This window comes from Rhinoraja longicauda, chromosome 43 (genome assembly GCF_053455715.1).
Source record: "Rhinoraja longicauda isolate Sanriku21f chromosome 43, sRhiLon1.1, whole genome shotgun sequence".
Classification (NCBI taxonomy): Eukaryota; Metazoa; Chordata; class Chondrichthyes; order Rajiformes; family Arhynchobatidae; genus Rhinoraja; species Rhinoraja longicauda.
In genome coordinates, this window is record NC_135995.1 from 547,598 (window position 1) to 554,611 (window position 7,014).

Genomic DNA, 7,014 nt, shown 5'->3' on the forward strand with positions numbered 1-7,014 from the left:
CATTTACTCACGCTGGGCGTAGAAGATAAATTGAAGCAAGTGCCGTAAAGCGTGCTATAACAATTGAAAAGTGACTTGGAGGTTTGCGGACTGAGTAAAACCGGTGCGCGCAAACTGTGAATAGTATATTATAAGGAATTGTCCACGGAAACCTAACTTTTGTTTTATAGACTTGTGTAAAGAATATGGGAGGAAACAGTTGTCGATCGGAGATATCTGATCCTACTGATAAAGGGAGGCCTGAGGAAAAGATGCAGATAAGAGAGAACATTCCCAAGGTGATAAAAAGGACCATAAAACACCGGGAAAAGGTAGCAGATTCCATTGTTCCACCGGGATCGCCAGCAGATGTGGTCATAAAAAACAACGGAGATGACCAATGTCCGGTAAATCTGTGTGGTAATCTAGCTGATCGATCAAATGGATATTGGCCGGATGGGGGAAGTTATAAGCAGTCTCTGTCCTACTCATTTCTAAAAAAGAAATGGTTTGGCGAGATGGGAGCACAATTCATATTTACAGTGGTAGTGTTATTAAATATATTGCGGCCCCAACACCGAGCCTTGCGGTAATCCACTGGCCACTGCCTACCATTCTGAAAAGGACCCGTTTACTCCTACCCTTTGCTTCCTGTCTGCCAACCAATTTTCAATCCATGTCAACACCCTACCCCCAATACCATGTGCTCTAATTATAGTCACCGATCTCCCGTGCGGGACCTTATCAAAGGTTTTCTGAAAGACAAGATACACTACATCCACTGGCTCCCCTTCATCCATTTTACTTGTCACGTCCTCAAAAAATTCCAGACTATTATTCAAGCATGAATTCCCTTTCATAAATCCATGCTGACTTGGACTTAACCTTTTACTGCTATCCAAATGCACCGTTAATACCTCTTTAATAATTGACTCCAGCATCTTTCCCACCACCGAAGTCAGGCTAACTGGTCTGTAATTCTCCGTTTTCTCTCTCGCTCCTTTCTTGAAAAGTGGGATAACATTAGCTATCCTCCAATCCACAGGAATTGATCCTGAATCTATTGAACATTGGAAAATGATCACCAATGCGTCCACTATTACTAGAGCCACCTCCATGAGGACCCTGGGATGCAGACCATCAGGCCCAGGGGATTTATCATCCTTTAGTCCCATTATTCTACCCAATACTATTTCTCGCATAATGAAAATTTATTTCAGTTCCTCTACCCCACTAGATCCTCTGTCCTCCAGTACATCTGGGAGATTGTTTGTGTCCTCCTTAGTGAAGACAGATCCGAAGTACCTGTTCAACTCTTCTGCCATTTCCTTGTTATCCATAATAATTTCACCCGTGTCTGCCTTCAAGGGACCCATATTTGACTTTGCTACTCTTTTTCTCTTAACATATCTAACAAAGCATTTACTGTCCTTTATATTATTGGCCAGCTTCCCTTCGTACTTCATCTTTTCAGCCCATATTGCCCGTTTTGTTACCTTCTATTGTCCGATGAAAGTTTCCCAATCCTCTGGCTTCGGGCTACTCTTTGCCATGTTATACATCTTTTCTTTTAGTTTTATTCCATCCCAAACTTCCCTTGTCAGCCACGGTTGCCTCCTACTCCCCTTAGAATCTTTCTTCCTTTTTGGAATGAAATGATCCTGCGTCTTCCGGATTATGCCTAGAAATTCCTGCCATTGCTGTTTCACCATCATTCCTGCATGGATCCCTTTCCAGTCCACCTTGGCCAGCTCTTCTCTCATGCCTTCATAGTCCCCTTGCTACTCTGCAACACTGACACTTCCGATTTAAACTTCTCCTTCTCAAATTGCAGATTAAAACTAATCATATTATGATCACTACTTCCAACCGATTCCTTTACCTCGAGTTCTCTTATCAAATCTGGTTCATTGGACAACACTAAATCCAGAATTGCCTTTTCTCTGGTAGGCTCCATTACAAGCTGCTCTAAGAATCCATCTCGGAGGCACTCTACAAACTCTCTTTCTTGGGGTCCAGAACCAACCTGATTTTCCCAGTCTATCTGCATATTGAAATCCCCCATCACCACAGTGGCATTACCTTTCCTACATGCCAGTTTTAACTCCTGCTGCAACTTACATCCTACATCCGGGCTACTATTTGGGGGTCTGTAAATAACACTAATTAGTGTCTTCTTGCCTTTGCAGTTCCTCAACTCAATTCACAGTGATTCTGCCTCATCAGTCCCAATGTCTTCCCTCGCAAAGGACTGGATTTCATCCCACACCAGCAGATCTACCTAAATGCAGACACACCAATTGCTAAATTTAATTAAGGAGGAAGAACAAGGGTAAAAGATGCCCATCCTATATTGTTGGCAATTGAGTAGCAATCATACAGTCAATTGGTTAATCAAATCCATTGTGCTCTGCAAAGCGTGCAGGATTCAAAAGGCCAGTATTTACAGAATCTTGTTGAAACCAGCCAAGAGCATAAGCGAACACATTGCATTGCATTATATACGCGCCTCCCTAATCTCGGATACCAGGAAAAAGTCTCACCCTGGCTGAATAAATTCGAACAATTAACAGTGACCCCTTATTTGTTTTTTTGGGATCCCGGGATTAGGAATAATGGTCCCCCTCTCTCAAAACCAAAGGGATCGATTTAAGATGGGAGACACCTCTGAGTCACACTTGACCATAGACACTAGACCTCAAGCAACAACGAAGGAAATGGGAGCAATGTTAAAAAGGCTGAAGGACAGTCAATTCATGTTTTAAAGTTACCAATGGCAAAAGGAGAGGTCCAGATTCACTTCTTTAATGACACAGAAGGAAAGATCACACGGGTCAGAAAGGAATGGGACATTATTTTTGAAAAGCAACAGTCGCCTACTGAGGATCCGTCAAGGTTCCCAATGGCTCTGGTCCAAGTACCCTCTGAACTACGGGCAAAGCATAAGAATCATGTGGGGCGAGAACGTTCAGCCCCTGAACATAAAGTGACTTTAAAAAAGGGTGCTGCCTTGCCATGTTTAAAACAGTATCGACTGACCCCGGAGGCTGAAGGGATCGCTATCATAGAAACATAGAAAATAGGTGCAACAGGAGGACATTCGGCCCTTTGAGCCAGCACCGCCATGCATTGTGATCATGGCTAAAGATCCGGAAGATCCGGGATCATACAGAGCAATTGCACTTTTAAATACAGATCAAAAAATTTTAACTAAAATACTAGCGTATAGATTAAGTACAGTGATGAATAAATTAATACACCCTGACCAAACAGGCTTCATTCAGAAACGATACTCATACTATAATCTAAGAAGATTATTTAATATTATATATTCCAAGAGAATTATTAATGAAGATCTAGCAATAATCTCACTTGATGCTGAAAAAGCATTTGATCAGGTTGAATGGTCTTATTTATTTTCGGTGATGGAAAATATGCAGCTAGGGGAGAAATTCTGTACATGGATAAAACTGTTATATACAAATCCCACGGCCAGAATATTTACAAACCAAAGGTTGTCATCGAAATTTACCCTATCTAGAGGTTGTAGACAAGGATGCCCGTTATCCCCATTATTATTTGCGCTTGCTATTGAGCCACTGGCAGAAAGAGTTAGGGGGCATCCGGAAATACATGGATATAACACAAAGGACACAGTGAATAAAATTTCTCTATACGCAGATGACGTATTAATTTACATTACAAAACCAGAAATTAGTATTCCAAACTTATTAAAGCTAATAACCCAATTTGGTTCACTATCAGGATACAGAATAAATTGGAATAAAAGCGAAATTATGCCAATAAGGGAACATAATAAACAGATAATACAACAATTTCCATTTAAAATAGTAAATGAAAAATTTAAATATCTAGGTATCTATATAACTAAGATATATACATCATTATTTAAAGCAAATTTCCCCCCATTACTGAACAAACTACATAAGAATATTCAATATTGGAAAACACTCCCTATCTCAATGGTTGGCAAAATTAATGCCATAAAAATGATTTTTTTACCGCAAATATTATACCTTTTTCAGACAATTCCGATATATCTGACAAAAAACTTTTTTTAAAAATTGGACTCTATTGTTAATGATTTTATCTGGGATTATAAGAATCATAGGATAAACAAAAGACACTTGTGTAAATCAAAAATAAATGGAGGCCTGGCTTTACCCAATTTTTTGTTTTATTTCTGGGCAGTTAATATTAAAAATATGAATTTCTGGTTGGAAGAAATAGATCATCAACCAGACTGGTTAAAAATGGAAAAGGAAGATTGTTTACCTTTTGATATTGGTTCGATATTATTTGCTACGTCTAAATTAAACAAAAAAATTTATAGGGAAAACCCTATAATATTTAGTACTATACGAATTTGGAAACAATTAAAAAAGACATTAAAATTAGATAATTTATCACTTTCTCTTCCAATTGTGAATAATCCTTTGTTTAAGCCTTCATGGGTAGACGGGGGTTTTACACAATGGAAGGATTATGGAATTAAAAATATGGGACAACTTTATAAGGAAGGCACCTTTCTGACATTTCAGGAGTTGCAACAGACTTATGGTCTTCGTGGAAATGATTATTTCAGATATCTTCAACTTAGAGATTATGTAAAATCGAACACCCAAAATTTTCGAATTAGAAATTCAGAAATTCTTGATGAATGTTGGAACAAACATCCTAATACAGAAAAATTAATATCTTATATATATAATATCTTATTAGACAGTGACATTCCCTCCACGGACTTATACAGACAAAAATGGGAAAAAGAATTAAACCAAGTAATTACGAAAGATACTTGGGAAGAAAGTTTGAAACATATACATCAGTGTTCACTAAACGCCAGACATTCTCTAATACAATTTAAAGTAATACATAGGTTACACTATTCAAAAACAAAACTACATAAAATTTTCAAACATATCTCACCTAAATGTGATAAATGTCAACATTTAGAAGCTACATTATTTCATATGTTTGCAAACTGTATAAAAATTAAAAAATTCTGGGTAAATATTTTTAGCATAATATCTAAAGTAACCAGCACACAATTGGACCCAGATCCAAAATTAATTATACTCGGAATATTAGAATTAAATCAAACATTTAGAACAACACAAAGAAACTTTATGGATTATAGTTTAATAACAGGAAAAAAATTAATTCTAAAATTTTGGAAAGGACCTACGGCCCCCACAATCAAAATGTGGATTATAGAAATGACGGAGACCTTAAACGTGGAAAGAATCAGATTCTCCCTGTTGGACAAACAGGAATTATTCATTGGAACATGGTCTCCTTTTATTGATTACTTAAAGGGTCAGAATGGTTCAGCACAGGAACCTGACCAGCACTCGGACTAAAGAATGGATGAAATGCTATACTTTGAAATGTACGAATATATCTCGAATGAAGTTTTTGTTATTTTAATAAATTTCTCCATTCTTCTTTAATTAACTTTTTCTTTATCTTTATAATTTGTTTTTATTTTTGTTTTTATTTTTCTTCTCTCTCTTTTCTCTCTTTACTTCGTCTATTTCTTTAGTTCTATCTAGTTTAAAAAATAAAAAAAAAAGGAGCAAAAGGTATTGGAGACAATATAATAATAATTGACAATATTATCAATTTAAAAATGTATGACTGTAAAGAAGGTTATGTACCTATCTCCAATAAAAATTTATCTTAAAAAAAAAAAAAAAAAAAAGGGTGCTGCCTTGCCATGTTTAAAACAGTATCGACTGACCCCGGAGGCTGAAGGGATCGCTATCATAGAAACATAGAAAATAGGTGCAACAGGAGGACATTCGGCCCTTTGAGCCAGCACCGCCATGCATTGTGATCATGGCTGATCGTCCACAATCACTAACCCGTGCCTGCCTTCTCCCCATATCCCTTGATTCCACTAGCCCCTAGAGCTCTATCTCACTCTCTCTTAAATCCATCCAGTGATTTGGCTTCCATTGCCTGCTGTGGCAGAGAATTCCACAAATTCACAACTCTCTGGTCGAAAAAGTGTTTTCTCACCTCAGTTTTAAATGGCCTCCCCTTTATTCTAAGACTGCGGCCCCTGGTTCTGGACTTGCCTAACATTGGGAACATTTTTCCTGCATCTATCGTCATCATATCTTTATTACAACAAGGAGTATTAGTGAGAAAGCAAAGTCTGTGTAATACATCCATTCTGCCAACCAAGATCTGAGAGCTATTAACAGAATGGTGATCCCTATTGCTCCTTTAGTACCTGACCAATATTATTCTGTCATCTATACCGGCGGAAGCCGACACCTTTACAGCAATTGACCTATGTTTGGCCTTTTTCGCCATACTCCTGCATAAAGACAACCAGTTCCTGTTTGCTTTTACCTACAAAGATCAACAATACACCTGGACTAGGCTACCCCAGGGGTATACTGAAACCCCGGCCGTATATGCAGAGGCAGTGAAAAATGATCTTGAGGAATGTCAATTATCAGAAAGGTCTACTTTGATCCAGTATGTCAATTACCTTTTGGTAGCCTCTGTGACAGGTCCTGATTGTAAAGATTAAATTGCTGCAACATTTAGCAGAAAGAGGGCATAAATTATCCCTGGAAAAATTACAGTTCTGCCAGCCTAGAGTACAGTATCTGGGATTCCAGCTGCAGGAAGGCAGAAGGAGATTTGGAAAAGAAAGAATAAAGGCAATAGAGAACGTCCCGGTCCCAAAGACAAAGAAGGACATTCTCCCTTCTTTGGCATGGTGGGTTACTGCAGACAATGGATCCAGGACTACAGGGAACTAGATGCAGCATTATGTTCAGCCACCTTGCAGACTGAGCCCTCCAGAGTAATATGGACTGCAGAAAGAGACCAGGTGTCTAGAAATCTAAAGAACGCTATGGTTACTGCTCCGGGCCTGGGATTGCCAAATTATAAAAAGCCCTTTCAACTTTATGTAAATGAGTCAAATTGGTTTGCCACTGGGGTTCTGATTCAAGAACATGGAGGGGGAAAAAGACCGTTAGCGTATTATTC